General features: G+C 44.9%; 1 protein-coding gene across 3 annotated transcripts in view; it reads right to left on the bottom strand.

Moving 5' to 3' along the window:
- The window catches only part of S1PR2 (sphingosine-1-phosphate receptor 2), a 99810-nt gene that overhangs the window by 34040 nt on the left and 46074 nt on the right, over positions 1 to 19696 (bottom strand). The window contains exons 1-2 of one of the 3 annotated variants that reach the window (XM_068274400.1): positions 4264 to 4338; positions 3065 to 3203 (exon numbers count right to left, since the gene is read on the bottom strand). The exons of 1 other annotated variant lie outside the window; for it this stretch is intronic. The gene's annotated coding sequence lies outside the window, so the exon portion shown is untranslated. Of the gene's footprint in view, positions 1 to 3064; positions 3204 to 4263; positions 4339 to 19696 lie in introns of those variants that run through there. One more of the 3 variants, XM_068274399.1, reaches the window with a different exon arrangement.

Genomic DNA, 19696 nt, shown 5'->3' with positions numbered 1-19696 from the left:
TATTCATTAATTTATTTTCAGTTAAGTTTCTCTTTAAGAAGTGGTAGTCAAAGTGATGGAATCTACCGGAAAGACTGACTCATGTATGATGATGCCATTTTAGCCTTCAACCAACACGTCACTAACGTAATCCCCAGTAGAACACCTATCACTCTACTAGACAACAAACAGTGACTTAACCCTCACTGAAACAGCTACTATGCCTCTGATGCCAGACACTGACCTAATGCTCACTGGAAAAGCTTCCACTCCTCCAACGCCAAACACTGACCTAACCCTCAATGGAACATATACTGCTTCTCCAATGCCAAATACTGACCTAACCCTCAATGGAACACCTACCGCTTCTCCAATGCCAAACACTGACCTAACCCTCAATGGAACACCTACTGCTTCTCCAAAGCCAAACACTGAGCTAATCCTCAATGGAACAGCTACCACTCCACCGATGCAAGACACTGACCTAATGCTCACCGGAAAAGCTACCATTTCTCCAATGTCAAACATTGACCTAACCCTCAATGGAACACCTACTGCTTCTCCAATGCCAAACACTGACCTAACTCTCAATGGAACACCTACTGCTTCTCCAAACCCAAACACTGAGCTAATCCTTAATGGAACAGCTACCACTCCACCGATGCAAGACACTGACCTAATGCTCACCGGAAAAGCTACCACTCCCCCAATGTCAAACACTCACCTAACCCTCAATGGAACAACTACTGCTTCTCCAATGCCAAACACTGACCCAACCCTCAATGGAACACCTTCTGCCTCTCCAATGCCAAACACTGACCCAACCCTCAATGGTACACCAACTGCTTCTCCAATGTCAAACCCTGACCTAACCCTCAATGGAACTGCTACCACTCCACCGATGCCAGACACTGACCTAATGCTTACTGGAAAAGCTACCACTCCTCCAACGCCAAACACTGACCTAACCCTCAATGGAACAACTACCGCTTCTCCAATGCTTCAATTGTGTCAGAAGTGATACATCTCCTGTAGGTAATATTTGATAATGATAACAATTAGATAAGACTCTTCTTCACCCCCCACATCCAGAACGTTTACAGGTCCTGCTACTTCCTTCTCTACAATGCTAAAATTCGCCCCTACCTAACCCCCGACACCGCCAAACTCCTGGTCCATGCTCTGTTCATCTCCTGTGTGAATTACTGCAAGGTCATCCTTTCCGGACTTCCTGAGACCAGACTCAGACCCCTGTAAGCCATTAAATGCATTGAATCCAGATGCCAGGCTCACTCACTCCTCCCACCGCTCCTCTTCAGCCACCCCTCTATTCAAGTCCTTTCACTGGCTCCCTAGCCCCTCAGAATTACATTTTACCTGCTCTGCCTGGCATAAAAATCCATCCACCATACCCCCCCTTCGTACATTTCAGATCTCATCCACAGATACTCCCCAAGCCGATCTCTCCGCTCCTTCAACACTCTATGGATGTCCACCTCTTGCATCACTTGCTTACCCGTGAGGCTCCAGGACTTCTCCAGAGCATCCCCTACTCTATAGAATTTTCTCCCCTCATCAGGCACACTTCCACCTTCAACTAATTCGAGCAGGCCTTAAAGAGGAGCTGTTAGGTATAAGGTCTCAGAGAAAATAAACACATATATCAGTAGCTAAAGATTGGCTGTACTTACATTACATATGCATTTCACTGTCCACGTTTGGATTTCACAGAATTTGTATATAGTATATGCAGAGATAGATGCTCCTGACAGCTCATGGCAGGCTCCATGTTTTTCTGTCAAATGTGTCGTCATGTCCTGCCTGCTTCCTGATCACAGATAAGCTCCTACTTGAACAATACAGTGTGCAGTGAATATTAACCAGCCTGGCGGTATGGACGAGCTCAGCTCGTCCATCACCGCCAGAGGCTGCCGCTCAGGCCCTGCTGGGCCGATTTGCATGAAATAAAGTGCAGCACACGCAGCCGGCACTTTGCCAGCCGCGTGTGCTGCCTGATCGCCGCCGCTCTGCGGCGATCCGCCGCGAGCAGCGGCGAAAGAGGGTCCCCCCAGCCGCCTGAGCCCAGCGTAGCCGGAACAAAAAGTTCCGGCCAGCGCTAAGGGCTGGATCGGAGGCGGCTGACGTCAGGACGTCGGCTGACGTCGATGACGTCACTCCGCTCGTCGCTATGGCGACGATCTAAGCAAAACAAGGAAGGCCGCTCATTGCGGCCTTCCTTGTTTATTCTGGGCGCCGGAGGCGATCGGAAGAACGCCTCCGGAGCGCCCTCTAGTGGGCTTTCATGCAGCCAACTTTCAGTTGGCTGCATGAAATAGTTTTTTTTTTATTAAAAAAAAACCCTCCCGCAGCCTCCCTGGCGATCTTATCAGAACGCCAGGGTGGTTAATGAGCCATGTGGCTAGGAACAATAGCTGACTCCTGCAGAGTACTCTGCCCCGAGATTTATCAGTGCTACACGCTGGGCTGATTACAAGCTTCTGTAACGTCTCATTAGCAGCCGAGGGGAGGGCCCCAGAATGCTTTGCAGTTTAGTATGCGGCTTGCGTCCTTATGAGTCTATAACAGACTTGCTGATAAGCACACATCAAAGGTAACTGAGATTTTTATCTTCACTAATGGCTTTTGGGCTTCCTTCTAAACTGTTTAACACAGGAGAATAGAGGTTTAAATTAGCTTCTGCAGCCTGACAGTTACTCTTTAAAGATCCATCTATTCACTATTGTTTACCCACCATCTTCATAGCTCCATACCATCCCTTGGACTTACCCCCCCCCCGTGTCCCTCTCCCCCTGCTTGAAATTTGTGCACCTATTTGGCAAGCCCCTCCTCCCTGTGTGCTCTTCTCCACCACCATATGGACTCGGCGACTCGTCTGCTATATTTATCCCTAACATCACTATTTTAGGTACCATTGTTGAACGCTCTAGTGTCCCTGTGTACAATTTTTAATTTTGTAATGTTTCACCTATCTATTGTGCAGTGCTGCATAATAGGAAAGTGCTTAAAGTTTAATATAACAGTAATAAACTTGTAACAAGTGACAACCAGAGTGGCATTATCTTACCTGGAGTGCTGAGTCCAGGGACCCACCCTTTTTTCACAAAGGCACCCTGATGAAGGTGGGCCAGTCTCTTACTGGTTGCTGAATACTTTGCTGCTGAGGACCCCCAGTTTGCAGCCCCCAGGCTCACTTCAACGGTGATCTGTAGGAACAGAAGAAGCTGCAGTGAGGAGATGGCCTTAAAGGACCTCAGGAAGTGAACATAGGCAAGGTGGCAAGAGTCATACAGAGGTCAAGGCAAGTGGCAAGCAGGGATTGCCAGTTTCAGGCCGAGGATGAGGTAGGCCGCAACTAGAGATCAGGTTCAGGCAGAAGCCAGGAAGCAAAGTTTTGGTCAGCAACAGGCAAAAGAAGATAAGGCAGGGCTCAGAGAAAGTAACTGGCAAGAAGACACAGTATCAGCCTCCAGGAGGTATAAATATACGGCTTAACACCAGGGAATGTCATAAAGCACACCAGCGTATGTGCTGCCTTGATTGCACCCAGCCATGCACATGGGCATGCACTGCCAGACACAATGGCTCACAAGCATGTGCACACTCCCAGCCACTAGCTTAACCCTTTATGGACCAGAGCAATTTTCACATTTCAGCGATCCTCCCTTTCATTCACCAATAACTTTATCACTACTTATCACAACAAAATGATCTATAGCTTGTTTTTTTTTCACCACCAAGTTGTATTTTTTCAGTTTTGAGTCCATCACTTATTACAAGCCCTTATTTGCAGTAATATACCCTCATGACATACTATTAAAAAAGTTGAGTCCCTTATGTAACTATTTATGTATTTTTTTAAATGTATTTTTTTTGTATACAAATGTTTTATTTTGGTGACTATAGGAGAGTGGGGGAAGTAAAGGGTTAATTTAAATGGGGGACTTATTTTTTGTAATTTAATTTAATGTATTAGGGTGTATTTTTACTACTTGGCCACTAGATGTCCCCCCCACTTTGTATTCCTGTGTACTGCGAAGAGTACTCAGGAAATAGTTTGTGTATGTTTTTACTTTCATTTTCTCAATGACTACTGGAATGATTGATCACAGTCACTTTGATTGGTGAATTCACAGATCAGTGTACTACTACCCTGCCGCAAGGGGGGAGGGGGTGTTTGCGGGCATCAGTGTGTGCTTTCTTCCCGCGAGACATAGATATACTGCCGCATTACATTAGCTTTTTTCCTATGTTGTTATCACTTACAGTAGGTAGTGATCTGTCAGGTTTTGGACAAATTCATCTCATCATGGGGGATTCTCTGTTATACTGTATCTGTATTTACAAAAAGCACCTATTGAATGGCAGTTTCTCATTCCAACTGCCAAAATAGTGTGCAAATGAGTAGGCAAGCAGATCCTTTCCATGGAGTGCTTTTGTAAAGAATAAAGTAAACTAGCCGACCCGCGGCTTAGCATACGCCGCATAAGAGGGTAGAGGGCAGGAAGGGGGTATTGGGCACAGCGGCTGGGAGGGGGGTTGGACCCCCCCTCAACTGGGTCCCCCATGTGCGCTCCCCCTCCTGCTTAAAGAGAACCCGAGGTGGGTTTGAAGAATATTATCTGCATACAGAGGCTGGATCTGCCTATACAGCCCAGCCTCTGTTGCTATCCCAAACCCCACTAAGGTCCCCCTGCACTCTGCAATCCCTCATAAATCACAGCCACGCTGCTGACAAACAGCTTGTCAGAGCTGGCTGTGTTTATCTCTATAGTGTCAGTCTGCTGCTCTCCCCGCCTCCTGCAGAACTCCAGTCCCCGCCTGCATCCTTTCCCTCCCTGCTGATTGGAGGGAAGGGACGGGGGGAGGGACCGGAGCTATGCAGGAGGCGGGGGAGCAGCTGAGACGGACACTACAGATGTAAACACAGCCTCACAGCACAGCTGTGATTTATGAGGGATTGCAGAGTGCAGGGGGACCTTAGTGGGGTTTGGGATAGCAACAGAGGCTGGGCTGTATAGGCAGATCCAGCCTCTGTATGCAGATAACATTCTTTAAACACACCTCGGGTTCTCTTTAAGCACAGTAGCAGCCGCCACTATTAGTAAGAGGCAGCGGGCGGGGATGACTCACCTCTTCCGTGTTCCATCGTGCGTTCCACTGTCGTCACTTCCTGCAATGCCGCACACTGTATTGGTGTAATTTGCCTTTTTAAAACAGAAGGAAATCTGCAATATTTCAGCTATAAGTGATCATTTGTGGTTACCCACAATGCACTGCTACTAAATATGCAAATTACCCCTTTTCCCCCTTGTTAAGCCAATCATATAGCTTTACATTTTACACAGTCATATCAAATCCACATGTAGTCAGCCTGTTTCAGACTTTTAGTCCTCATTACTACATGACAGGGATTGATACGGCTGTATGAGATAGGGCTTGGACGAGTACAACAGAGTAACCAAGCAGCTCAGGGTGACCCAAACCACTCAAAATGTATAGGTGGATAAAAGGGACCAAAAAGACCTTCTACTAAAAAAAAAAAAATCAAAGCTTGGTGTAATTCGCCTTCTTAAAACAGGAGAAATCTGCAATAATTCAGCTATAAGTGAACATTTGTGATTGCCCACAATGCACCACTACTAAATATGCAAATTATTCCTTTTCAACCTTGGTAAGGCAAGCAAGCCTATAGCTTTCACTTTTACACAGTCATATAAAACCCACATGTGAAAGCCTATTTCAGACGTTTAGTCCTCATCAGTACATAGCAGGGATTGATAAGGCTGTATGAGATAGGGCTTGGACCAGTACAACAGAGTAACCAAGCAGCTCAGGGAGACCCAAACTACTAAGAATGTATAGCAGGATAAAAGAGACCAAAAAGCCCTCCTACTAAAAAAAGCAACGCTTAGTGTAATTTTCCTTCTTAAAACAGAAGCAAATCTGCAATAATTCAGCTATAAGTGAACATTTGTGGTTACCCACAATGCGCTGCTACTGAATATGCAAATTATCCCTCTTTGCCCTTGGTTTGATATGACACTACTTCTTCTTGCTTGGACCTGCCCTGGGGGCTGGGCGCTACTTCTTCTTCTTGCTTGAAGGTTGAGGCACTTACTCTAATATATATATATATATATATATATATATATATATATATATATATATATATATATATATATATATATATATAGATAGATGCTGAGAATCCCCCATGAGGAGATGGTCTAGTCCAAAACCTGTCAGATCTGTCAGATTTTTACTACCTACTGTAAGTGACAGCAATACGGGAGTAAAGTAATTTATAGTGCATTTTACTCTGGGATAAATGAACATTTTATATGCATGTATTTTAGATTTTACAATTTTTCACAATAGTTACCCTTTAAGACTATGGCCAGTGGCATGAAACAGGCACAGCCACCAGAGGCATTATGACAACTTCACAGCGTTTTCTATACAGTTCTTACCCATTCCCAATACCATCTATTAATGAGCACCTGTACAGACACATTTCTGAGCACTGTGGTGTAGTGTTCAAATCCCAGCCAGGGTACTATCTGCAAGGAGTTTGTATGTTTTCCCCGTGTCTGTGTGGGGCGCTGCGTAAGATGTTGGCTCTATATAAATAGTAAATAATAAATATATTTTTTGTTTGTTTCTTGTATCAGCCACACTATGTCATCTGTATTGTTTCCCTGCTGTAAGGGCCCGTTCACACTGCACGCGTTTCCAGCCGCGTTTTGGAAACGCGTGCAGGTGGCCAAAACGCACGACATCAGACATTGCATAGAGTGCAATGTCTGATGTTCACACTGCATGCGTTCCGGACCTGTGCGGTCCGGGAACGCATGCTGCACGCAGATTTTGCAAAAACGCGTGGCTGTCCCATTCACTTTTCAGTGATGGGATCAGCCACGCAACGCACACAAACGCGGATGGTCATGCGTTCGTACGCGTTGCGGTCCGCACGCGTTCCGCACGCATGGCCATCCGCATTTCTGATCTGAACGGGCCCTTAATGTTTTTTCCTTACATGGTGTTTCAGGCATCACGTCATCTGTTTTTGAACAATGTCTGCACAGTGACAGCATTCCTCTAAATACATTCTTCTTCAGACCAGATTACACTTCAGAAACTCCCAGAATACTTCATTCTTTCCGCTGCCCGTTGCTTGTTTACAAAACATTAACTGTGATGCCAGAATTCGCAATTGATACCTTCCACCAATTTTGGGCGGAAATCAACCAAAAGTTTGACCAAGTGGCCATGTTGCAGTATCGATTCTCCTCCAATCTGATAACATTATCGTGTCGACAGGTCAATCGACCTGCAAAATTAAGAGATGTATGGGCAACCTAACCCTAAATTGGCCCTCACAGACTGTACTCCCTATATCCCCATATCAGGTGTGAGGGGTAACGCTTTGGCCCCTATTCAATTCACTTTTTCTCCTAGTAGATAATTTCATCTTCTGTTTAACCACTTTAGGACAAGAGCAATTTTCACATATCAGCACTGCTCCCATTCATTTGTCAATAACTTTATTACTACTAATCACACCTAACTTATCTATACATTGTTTTTTTTCAGGACAAATTAGGCTTTTAGTGTGTGAAATTTTTGTTTAGTAATGACCTAATTTCTATGCATTTAAAGGGAAATTAAGGTAAAAAAAATAGAAAAAATACACTATTATTTCATTTACATCCAATATAGCTTTAAAATAAACAATGCTAAGTATAAGTTAAACTCACACATTGTATTTGCTCATCCATCCTGGTTATTACAACATTTAGATTATGTTCCTAGCACAATGTATGGTGACAGTATTGTACTTGGAAATAAAAGGTGTCTTTTTGCTTTCTCATTGTACACTATTGATGATTATGAGACCTTATTTGCAGAAATAATAGTAATATACCCTCATGGCATACACATTTAAAAAGCCAAGTTCCTAAGGTAACAATATATGTTTTTTCTCTTATATTGTGTCACTTTGTTTTCATTTTACAAGTCTTTTATTTTGGTACAAAATATGCGAAAATCGAATTGCTTTTTTCAGTTTGTGACTAAAAAGAATACACAAGACATGAGCCTCAACCCTAAAACTCTCTAAACGCCATTCTACAACTTATCACGGTTAAAATGTTACTACATATGTCTCTTGTAGTTTTGCTAAGACTGTCCCAAGTTTGATCATATTTTCAAAAATTACTTTATGTTGGATTGAGTTTGTCCCTACCCATTTTTTATGTGACATGACGTGCACCCAAGCTTTAAGACACACTAAAATGTATTCTTCAACTCTTCATGGTTAAAATGATACCACATGTGCCTCATTTAGTAACATGAAAACAGGGGCGCTTAATTTGAATCCTTGTGCAGATTGTTTGATACTCCTCCCTATATTGCCTGATGAAGCGGGGTTGAATCTGCGAAACGCGTTGCATTTCTTTTTGGAGTTCCTAATAAATGTGTTTGACTGTCAGAATCGCAGTCGTTGTTGTGTCTGCTTGAGGGAGGTAAGACCACCACTTCCTCCTTCAAATTTGCCATTTAAGTTGGTTTTTAAGCTCATTTAATCTAATCTTATACTTTTGGCGCCTCTGTTCATTGTATACTCATTTAGTAACAAACTGGTGGTGCACTCTCCACGAATACACTGGACAAATAAATTCATCCAGTTAGGCTTAAGTGGTTAAAATAACTTTTCAGCGCTCTGCAATTGAAAAAGTACAAAAAACGTAAGATAATAATAAGTAACATCAAAATTATTCTATTTTCTTGTTTGCTGGCGGCTTAAAAGGTATTTTATTGATAAGTAAAAATATAACCTAGGAGAAAAAGTGAATTGAGTAAGGGCCTTTACCTCTGCCCCAACATCTCACAGGACTGAACACCTTTACACCAATATCAACTGATCTGGTGCTTTAAAGTGGAACTGTAACCAAGGATTGATCTTCATCCCAATTAATAGAGGATGTCCCTTTTCCCACCAGAAATGTTTACCTTTTCTCAAATAAGACCATCAGGGGGTCTGTATGGCTGATATTGGGGTGAAACCCCTCCCCACAGTGTGATGTCAGGACCTAGATCCTGACATCACACTGTAGGAGCCTTGTTGCATTGTGGGAAATAACGTATGTTTGTTTATCTATAAAAAAACAACAACCTTCAGGCTGGTTTCACAGTGGGACGTTAAAGTCCCATGTTACAGCAGCCTGTAACGCAGCCTAACTCACAGCACTGTAAAAACAATGTGCTGTTCACAGTGCACACGTTGTGTTACATTGTAACGCAGCACGTTCTAAAAACAGTGCTGTATGCTGTACATTATACTGGGCCACGTTAGACTGTTTGCACATGCTTAGTAATGTTGGAGGAGGAGGTCTCCCCTCCTCCTCCACCAGCCACATGGCTAATTAATATTCACTGCACTGTGGTGACTCGTGGTGGGACTGTAGTGTTGTCCGGATCATGAACAAATCCTTCATTTGATCCGGATCTTTTTTGTGAGTCGAATCATCCGGATCATCACAATGAAAGATTCGGTTCACAGTGGATGTCTGTCTGGAAGAAACAGGAACATACAGAATGTACAGTGCAGGGAAAGTCCTGTCCTGCTAGTGATTCCCCAGTCTGCTTCCCTAGTAAAATGATTCAAATGATTCGGTTCAAAGATCCGGATCTTTTCAATGATCCGATTCGAATGATCCGAATCCTTAAAAAGATCTGGACTTCCTATCACTATCCTGGATCGGCTGCTTTGAGAGTCGCATAACGCAGCTCAATCTGACGTCCAACTTCAACACCACCATGCGTTGCATTAGGGGCACGTTATGCGACCATAACGTCCCCTATAACGCAACGTCTTGGTGGGAAAGAGGCCTTAAGCCTGTCGCATTGTTTTCATGTCTGTCAGTAGTAAAGATGATAATGTGCAGGCTCACTGTGGATCAAACAACAGGAACAAATTACATATCGAATATCAATCATTTCTTGATCTCGCTTCTATTTTTAATTTCTCATTTTGCAATGTATTGATTTTTTTCTCCCTTTTCACGAAAGTTCCTGTTTAAGGTGCCCCTTTACCTACCAGCTCACTTACCAGATGGTTAAGTTGGTCAATCGATGGGTGATTGCAGTGGTTACTCCCTTCTGGTATGAACAGACGTTCTAACGGAATGATCTATATTTCACTGCTCACAGAAAACTGGATGTGGTTCAATAGTCAGAACACATATCATGAATTATGGCCTAATCGTAGTCATAGATATTAACTATAAAAGTCCTCTATCTCAGCTGTAGAGCCCATCAGTGCTCAGGTTTGGTTTACACAGGTTGCTGGGCTACAATCAGAGCCATCTAGATACTGTGACATCCTGCTTAGCTACACGGGGTCTGATCTTACTGCATTGAACGTCTGTTTTCTCTTATTATAACTGGACATTTCTGATTTCACTTTATTTCACCACTGACTAATATTTTACAGCCACAAGAAAAAGTATTCTGTTAATTTAGCACTTAATCTTGCGCATACATTAATGTCATGTGCTTATCAAACATACATCATTTCATTTGGTGTTATCAAATGTTTCTATACAGCTTTTCAGCTGTGCCGCCTACGTGTCTTAAAGTGCACCTGAACTCTTGCACGAGACAGAAGGAAAACAGAAAAATGCACCATGTATGTATTTAGAGAGTTTAGTCTAATTCTCCCTCTTCTGTGACTACTCACAACTGTAATTTGATCTCTCAGCTGGCAGCTTTCGCAGAGCAGCTACACAGGATTTTAACGTTATGTCTGCTTTCGTCACCAAAACAAACACAATGGACATGTCAGAACAGACCCTATACTTAGTATCGGATCCATTAACATGTCTGTTGTGATCTGTTGTCCATTCCCCTGTACCTTTTCCCCTGTAGAATAAACATAGCGTAAGAAAAAAAGATTCAGAAGCCTCTGGATCCTTTCGAGGCTTCCCCCGTCCTCCGTCCCACAGTGGTGGCACTTTTATATATTACAGGTTTTCATTAGTATTCCCTTTGCAAAGCATTTCTTCCCCTACTGCTGATGGACATAGCAAGCTGGTAACTAGAACTGAGGGAGACCCTCCACACTTGCGGGTCTATGTTCATGTTTGTTATGTTTATATGTTTTGGGTATATATTCAGCATGTTGGCACACAGAGCTGCCAGTCCTGAGTCATGCTGCCAATCTGAGTCATGCTTCTCCGCCTCACACATCAGTATAATGAATCAGGGCGCAGCAAGCTGTGATAATCATCAGTAATGTACAGTATGTGTTTTCTATTGCAACCTTATGGAACTTTAATGCACCAGGCAACTAAATATGAAAATGCCTGTTATCTACAAGATATTAGAGAAATCAGTGTGAAGGTTTATCAATTAATCGCGCATTGATTCCTGATTTCATTACTTTCCTGAGGAACCATGAGCAATTATCATCAGACATGATGTTGACATTTCGTATATAGCGCAACTTCTGCTTCTGTCATCAGCAGGGAGGTTTGGCCCAATGCATGACAGCAGACTTTGCTGCGAGGGAAACCTGTTGATTGCTGTAGCAATGATGGTGGAAGTGGTGGCACCGTTACCTCAGAGTGCAGAAACTGCTTGTGTGGGGTTATTATGGAAAAATGCCCGGCTCTGAACTCTCCCTTTTTCGGACCGCCCCTCTTTAGGAACCAAATCCCTTTGTCTTTCCAGGGCCGCCATCAGAAATTTGTGGGTCCCATACTGGGCAAACCTACTGGGCCCTCCCTCACTCCTCTCTGCATCCATATGACAAATCCCAATCTTTGAAGACCTGAACACACTAACATCTGTGCATCCGCTTTTCACATGCTCCCATGGCTGGGAGCATTCTGCGTATGTTCAGTCCATGAAGACTGTAATTGCGCTTGCGCAGAACGCTCCCCGCTATGGGAGCACGATGGAGGAGGCGCTTGGCTCAGAATAGTGCATGCACCGTGCCCCAGGACCCAGCTGGATTTTGCAGACGTCACAGGAGCTCAATGGATTGGATGGAAAGGTATCGATGGAGCTGATGGACTAAAGGGGGCTGGAAGGAGCTCCAGGTAACTAAAAATTGTTTTCATCCATTCGTCTCAAGTTTACTTTATTCAATAACTGACTAAGTAACTCCTGGCTGAGTCTCCCGGCACCTCTCACTACATTATTTTGCATCCAGAAGGACAGACACAGACTGCAGCTGGGGCCTGTTTGTAGCACTGCTCGTCGGGCCCTAGATTCACTGGGTCCCATACAGCAGTCCCCCCTGTGATGCCCTGAAGGCGGCCCTGTGTCTTTCTTTCTTCCTCATTTATTCCTCTTTCAAGACTGGTGTACCAATGTTTTTTTCTACTGATAAAATGTGTTTCATTACGCTAAACTTTAATCACGTTCTTTACATTGATATAATTCTTATTTTCAGATGTCAATATGAAGGAAAATATATGATAGAAAGGACCATTGTGGTTGGAATTATTAAAAAGCGTACACGAGGGGAAGCTCAGGTCAAAAGTTAAATACTGAAAGCAAACCTAATAATATAATGAATTGCATGTGTGGTACAGATAATGAATAGAACTTTAGTAGCAAAGAAAAGAGTCTCTTATTTTTTTATTTTTTTTCATTAGTTTGAAAAATGTTAAGAAAATTCAAGAAGGCAAATTTCACCAAGCATTTCACCAGTCGTGCGCACATGAGTGCAGCACAGCCGCACTTGAGCATGAAGGGGAGCGTGGTTGTGATGTGCAGGCGGGTCCCGGGCAGCGACGGCGGACAGCGTGGGAAGCCTCTGGAGGATCCAGAAAATGTTGCGTTCTGCCACAGTAGCTGCACAGGATGATCCGGGCCATGGTAGCGTGACCACAAGCAGCGCATGCGTGCACCTGCGCATGTGTAGAAGCCGCCAGCAGGATCCCCAGCCGCTACAGAGGGGACAGGAGAAGACTGGATGACATGGGAACTGCGGCGAGGTACACAGAGACTTGTAGGAACTGAAAGAAGCCCCAGGTAAGTAAAGCTGCAATACTTTCTCCTCATTGTATCCATTAAACTAGGACTTTTCCTAATGAATTCTTTACTATGCATGACTAGGCGTGTGGTGGGAGGAGGGGTGTCTTAAAGCTTTCCCTCTTTGTTATGTCAAAAAGTTAGAAGAAATGAGAAAGTGTAATCAGTGGTGTAACTACAAGTCACAGGGCCCCCAGCAAAACTTTGATGGGCCCCCCCAATGTTCACACCCTCTCCATTGCCTTCCCCTGATGACCCTCACAACATCAGGCCCATCTCACAAGGGTCATAGAACAAGTGTGGCCATCATAATCTTCACACCCATAACAAGTGTAGCCACAAAAACACCTGATGTGAAGGATGGACCCCTCTATCAGAGGGAGTGAAGTAGTAGTTGGGGGCCCCTTACAGCTCTGGGCCCCCCAGTGGTCTCTAGGGCTGCTCCCCTGTAGTTATACCCCTGAGGGTAATGAGCCAGGTTGTTTTTTCACACTTTTTCACCTGAGTTTTCTCCTAGGTGATATTTTCTAAACTTGTAAATAAAATGCCTTTTACACCAGCAGCAAACAGGGGCGTAACAACAGGGGATGCAGCCACTGCATCCCCTATTGTATAAACAGAAAGTAGCGTCAGACACTAGAGTCGAGGAGCATCCGCTGGGGATCGCAAGGAAGGTAAGTGTATATTCCCGCTGCACTGACACTGATTTAAGCTGGAGGGAAGAGCCCGAGGTGAGGGAGGGCGGAGCCATCCCCACTCCCCGCCGATGTGTGGGCAAGCTCTCTCCTCATGCTGCGACCCCTCCAGCCCCCCAAAACGGCCCCGAGCAGGCCCCAGGGGGCCCGGCAGAATTTCTACAGGGGGGCCTGGTGGGTCATAGTTACGCCCCTGCCAGAAAGCAAACAAATACTCAAAATAATTTGGACAGTACTTTTTCACCCACTTTGTGGCACTTTTTCCATTGCAAAGTGCTAAAAAGTTAATTTGAATCGAAGATGAAAAATTATCTCCTAGGAGAAAACTCAGGAGAAAAAGTGAATTGCATATGGGCCCTTAGTGTTGTATGTCTCCCAATTCTCTCTCTCTCCCTTCTGCATAGAAAACATTACATATGCTTGGCATGGGGCTGGGATGAGGCAGAGGTGAGAGAGGCACCAACATTGAGTCAGTGGTGAGGAGAGGTCTGCTGATCAGAAAGAGTGGCTGGGCCTGACAGGCAACAAATGTACCAGGGCACATCTATCCACTCTGCTCCATCAGTAGCACCATCAAGCTGGTGAACGTGTGGACATGTGATCCTGTGTATGGCTGATCAGGAGGCATCCTTTCCTTGCTTGGCATGTTTGTACAGAAGCAGAGGGAAGATGCTAGTCTTATCATGCTGTACACATCTAACTACCGCCTCACAGTAGCACGTTGGCATTTCTTGGGAGTTCTGTTTTAGCAATCTTATATTGTACTTCAATATTCCTTTGTTTCAAGCCTTGGGCTACGCACCTCTGAGTCACCCACCCCCAGCTTCCCTCTGCCTATTAAACAGATCCTAAGGCATGTTTTCCTCAAGCGTCCAATCATGTGCCACAGAAGCTGCTTGTGTTGCACAAGTTTGGAAGTTTGGAGTGAATACAAGTTAACAGTACTGAGAATGAAAATAGTTCCAGTAGACATCGATCCAGAACCCGAACTATTTCCAGGAACGTCTGCAAAACCTAGGAAAACCTAGCCAGGTACATGGAACTAGGCAAGACAGGTCGTAAACACGTTATCCCTGTTCTGAAGCTGCCCACAGATGGAAGATAATAGTTGGGTTATGCAAAGCTTGATACTTGTATAGGCATGCAGAGTCGCCTGCTTAAATTCAGAGAGTGCAGTGAAGTGTTGTATAAAAACTTTGGGCAGCATGGTGGCATAGTGCATTCCCCTTGCAGCACTGGGTCCCCGGTTTGAATCCCAGCTGGGGTACTCTCTGCATGGAGTTTGTATGTTCTCCACATGTCTGTGTGGGTTTCCTCTGGGTACTCAGATTTCCTCCCACATACCAAATACATAGTGCCTTGGCTGGGATACAAACCGGGGACCCATTGCTGCAAGGCAAGTGTGCTAACCACTACGCCATTAAATATTCTAAAGCTACACACCCATGTAATCAGTGTACTCCCCAGAATTTTTTTCTACAGCCAGGTGGCATCAAAAAGTAGCCCTAGCCGGGTAGCACGAAAAAATAGCCGGGAGGGGCGATGAGTGAAGGCAGGGCCGGTGTTCCGACGTGATAACCTACACGTCGAATTTGCCTACATCCACTATCAAACGTATACCAGGAGGGTTAGGGTTAGGGTTGGGGTAGGGATAGTAAAAGTCTATGGGATGTAGGTTAGTTCGACGTGTAGGATAAAGTGTTGGAGCACTGGCGCAACTCTGTTTACAGCAAAGGATGAGGAGGCAAGCTGATAACAGCCGGGTGCTCACCAAAGCTAGCCGGGTGGAGAACACTGGTAATGATTTTGCAATCTTTTTTTCCTGCGACTGCCAATTGTTTGCTAACAACGTTTTGCAATGTGCGGCGATTATGACCGTCGTGGTGGATTGGACTCCCATGCAAAGTTCCCGTGATCTTCCAGCAGGAAGTACGTCACTAGGCAAGGGGAGGCGATGGGTGTGCCCGGGGGGGGGGGGGGGGGGGAGGGGGGCGGCGATATGCATATGACCCTGTCTGAGCACTCTGCCGCAGGGTCACATTAATCTGCTTTTGTTTCTGTTGCTTTAGCGGCGAATCAGGCACTTGTGGTGAGATGCATCGCATGCACTAGGCATGAAATGACCCATTGACTTTCATTGGCATAGTGTCGGTCTGCTGCCAAATAGGAGAGTGAAAGGGGCCTAAGGGCAAAATGCACTATAAATTACCCTTTTCCTATGTTCCTGTCATTTGCGGTATGCAGTACAAATTTGACAGATCTTGGACTAATCCATCTCCTCACAGGGGATTCTCAGGAACACCTTTATTTTTAAAAGCTCTCACTAGAGCAGTGGCACCCTCCAACTGCCACATTAGTGTGCACAGGGGGAGACTGGTTTTCTAGCACTGTTGTAAAAGTCCTTTCCAGGGAGTGCTTTTACAACCAATAAAGAAACCCCTTAAAATCCCCCATCAGGAGATGGACTAGTCCAAATTCTGTCAACTTTACTCATGGACAAATATACACATTTTTGCAATAGTTGTCCTATAAATACATGACACACGAGTATGATGATGCTTCAGCTTACTAAATTTCATGCAAGCCTTCTCCTGAGAATTAGGTTAGTGGGTGATCTGAGAAGCGGCGCACAGAGCATTTATCTGATCTTTGTTTATCTGCGCCATGTTCCTCTGTGAGGTTCACTGTATACATCCCCCATGTGCTCATACCTGCCATGTATAAGCTGGTGGGTGATGTTTCCCTGTCGTCATGGCGTTTCTGTACACAGCCAGGCCTGACTCACTCAGTTTCAGATCTTCTTCTCGTCTGCTTCTGTCTGTGATGTGGCTTGTCAAGTGCTGTCACTGCCTGTCCCACCATTTTTAGCTTTCAGGCTTCAGCAGAGTTGAGGTTTAATAGGTTTTTTTAGAAGCAGAAGAAGACAAAATTAACCCCCCGCAGATCACGTCTCAATGCGTTACGCTTCTCAACCTACTCACACAGGCAGTGGCGGCCTAACCTGCTGCAAGCACATACAAGTCGCTCTGTGGAAAAGGGAGTCTATCCGGGACGCAGGGCTGTAGGCTAATAACCGGGCAGGTCATCACCAAGCCTGCCTATATTACCACACATTTTTTTAAAGGTATCAGGTTATAAAGTAAATTTGTATATTTATTTCATTTACACACATTTTTATTTGTTTATTTTTTGTAAATCAACTAATATTACAAATACTCTACAGAGGTAAATGTCAGTTGGACTTCACTGAATGTAACTTAATGAATAAAATGTTGTGTATTTAACAATATTCATTTATAAATTTAGCCAATGTTTTTTACATTCTTAGATACCCATGTAGAGGAAAGGCAGCATACCTGTAAAAATGGCGCCTGGAAAAAGGGCGAGAGGAGTTGCCGCTAGTAGATTATCAGTAAAATTACCTATATTCTACTGCTGAATTCCAATAGTAAAATATCTGAAATCTTTACTAATATTTTACAATGTCCTAACCTAAAACTACTCTCACACAGAACCTTCGCTCTACTGATGCCTAATCCTTAACCCTCCCTCTACCGATGGCTAACCCTAAGGCCTCCCTCTACCGATGCCTAACCCTAAGACCTCCCTATACCAAATGCCTAACCCTAAGACCTCACACTACCAATGCCTAACCCTAAGACCTCACACTACCAATGCCTAACCCTAAAGCCTCCCTCTACTAATGCATAACCCTAAGACCTCCCTCTACCAATGCCTAACCGTAAGACCTCCCTCTACCGATGCGTAACCCTAAGACCTCACTTTACCGATGCCTAACCATAAGACCTCCTTCTACCGATGCATAACCCTAAAGCCTCCCTCTACCAATGCCTAACCCTCAGAACTCCCTCTACTGATGCATAATCCTAAGACCTCCCTCTACCAATGCCTAAAGCTAAGACCTCACACTACCAATGCCTAACCCTAAGGCCTCCCTCTACCGATGCCTAACCCAAAGACCTCACACTACCAATGCCTAACCCTAAGGCCTCCCTCTACCAATGCATAACCCTAAGACCTCCCTCTACCGATGCCTAACCCTAAGGCCTCCCTCTACCAATGCATAACCCTAAGACCTCCCTCCACCAATGCCTAACCCCAAGACCTCACACTACCAATGCCTAACCCTAAGACCTCACACTACCAATGACTAACCCTAAAGCCTCCCTCTACCAATGCATAACCCTAAGACCTCCCTCTACCAATGCCTAACCCTAAGAACTCCCTCTACCAATGCCTAACCCTAAGACCTCCCTCTACCAATGCCTAACCCTAAGACCTCCCTCTACCAATGCCTAACCCTAAGACCTCACTTTACCGATGCCTAACCCAAAGACCTCACACTACCAATGCCTAACCCTAAGGTCTCCCTCTACCAATGCATAACCCTAAGACCTCCCTCTACCAATGCCTAACCCTAAGACCTCACACTACCGATGCCTAATCCTAAGGCATCCCTCTACCAATGCATAACCCTAAGACCTCCCTTTACAGATGCCTAACCCTAAGACCTCTCTTTACAGATGCCTAACCCTAAGACCTCCCTCTACCGATGCCTAACCCTAAGACCTCACTTTACCGATGCCAAACCCTAAGACATTCCTCTACCGATGCTTAACCGTAAGACCTCCCCCTACCGATGCTTAACCCTAAGACCTCCATCTACCGATGCCTAACCCTAAGACCTCCTTCTACCTATGCCTTACACTTACCCCACCAACCTACTCTTCCGCAAATCCTCGATTAGCGGCAAAAAAATTAACTTTCAGTGCCCGGGGTATCCAATACAATCGTGGGTGCCGAAGCATGTAGATATGCAAATTGAGGCATTGCATAGCGGGCGCCACCGTGTGTCCAAATTTCCCTTCATTTCTGCAAATCGCAGCTTAAATGAACGCATCAGTAATGCGCATGCACTAGCCTGGACTTGTGCACATCTAGTACGCATCTGCTCCTCTTAAATACTTGGGAACGAATCAACGAAGAGTAAAAAAAAAAAACAGAAAAAGACCCTCCGTGTGAATTAGCCCTTAAGCTTAGTAGCCCCATCGCATTGTGGGTATGGGCCTTTGGAGGCTTGTGCAGTTGTAACAATAAAGCCACGCCCTCTCCTGCTCACAACACGTTACCAGTCACACCACCAAAATAACAATACAATACACGCATTCTAATATGGCTTCCAAAGTGAACAATTAAGAGCAATGGCTTATTTTTGCCGTCTGTTTTTAGTGCTTTCATTCTCACATGTGATATACTAAAGAGATAACATCTGGATAAATTAGGAGGAGCTTCTATGAAATATCAGAATAATGTGTATTTTTTGCAGTGGTCCCGAAAGCTGACCCTCCTCACCTTGCCCTGACCTTTCACATTCCTTACCACTAAAGTAACCTCATCTCCTCTGCCTAATGCGGCCACACACCAAGCCATGTGGTTGGCCGATCAGTCACATTTTTGATGTTTGCATCAGCAGGAGTGTTCTTTTTTTGCCAGCTGAGGATTCAAATACCCTTAATTTTGACAGTTTAAAACAAATGGCATAACTACAAATCATGGGGCCCCAGCAAAACTTTGATGGTGCCCCCTCAATGCTCACATCCCTTCCCCTGCCTCCCCTTGGTGACCCTCACAACCTACCCGGCCCATCTTGTAAGAGTCATAAAACAAGTGTGGCCATCCTGATCTTCACACCCATAACAAGTGTAACCACAAAACATCTGATATGAAGGATGGACCCTTTCATTGGAGAGAGTGAAGTAGTAGTTGGGGCCCCCTTACATCTCTGGGCCCCCCTATGATCACAGGGGCTGCTCCCCTGTAGTCAGGGGCGTAGCAATAGGGGTTGCAGAGGTAGCGACCGCATCGGGGCCCTTGGGCCAGAGGGGCCCCAAAGGGCCCTCCCTCAACTACAGTATTAGCTCTCTATTGGTCCTGTG

This window comes from Hyperolius riggenbachi, chromosome 3 (genome assembly GCF_040937935.1).
Source record: "Hyperolius riggenbachi isolate aHypRig1 chromosome 3, aHypRig1.pri, whole genome shotgun sequence".
In the NCBI taxonomy this organism is placed as follows: domain Eukaryota; kingdom Metazoa; phylum Chordata; class Amphibia; order Anura; family Hyperoliidae; genus Hyperolius; species Hyperolius riggenbachi.
This window is presented reverse-complemented; position numbering and strand designations above follow the sequence as displayed.